The following is a 246-nucleotide window of genomic DNA, read 5'->3' as shown; positions in this document are numbered from 1 at the left end:
GTCTCACCCAGCCAGTGCGCAGGCCAAGGTTGAGCTCCAGCCACAGCAGCCCCAAACAATGGAGTTTTCCCGCCTCCTCAAGGCCCCGCCTCCTGCCCAGAGCCGAGGGATGCGAACGCACGCGCGCAAGGCTCCGCCCTCCACGAGGCCCCGCCCACACCGGCCCCTCGGGTCCAGCCTCCTTCCTCGTGCTGGTTTTTTTTTTTTTTTTTGGCGCCAAATCTCGGCTGGTTATTACGCCGTGTC

General features: G+C 63.4%; 1 protein-coding gene across 7 annotated transcripts in view; it reads right to left on the bottom strand.

Annotated features, from left to right (window-relative positions):
- NASP (nuclear autoantigenic sperm protein) overlaps positions 1-246 on the bottom strand; it is a 44,462-nt gene that overhangs the window by 38,051 nt on the left and 6,165 nt on the right. The gene's annotated exons all lie outside the window — the stretch shown is intronic.

Source organism: Tupaia chinensis, unplaced genomic scaffold, assembly GCF_000334495.1.
Source record: "Tupaia chinensis unplaced genomic scaffold, TupChi_1.0 Scaffold000387_1, whole genome shotgun sequence".
Classification (NCBI taxonomy): domain Eukaryota; kingdom Metazoa; phylum Chordata; class Mammalia; order Scandentia; family Tupaiidae; genus Tupaia; species Tupaia belangeri.
Note: the sequence above shows the minus strand (reverse complement) of the source record. Positions and strands in the feature narration are given on the sequence as shown.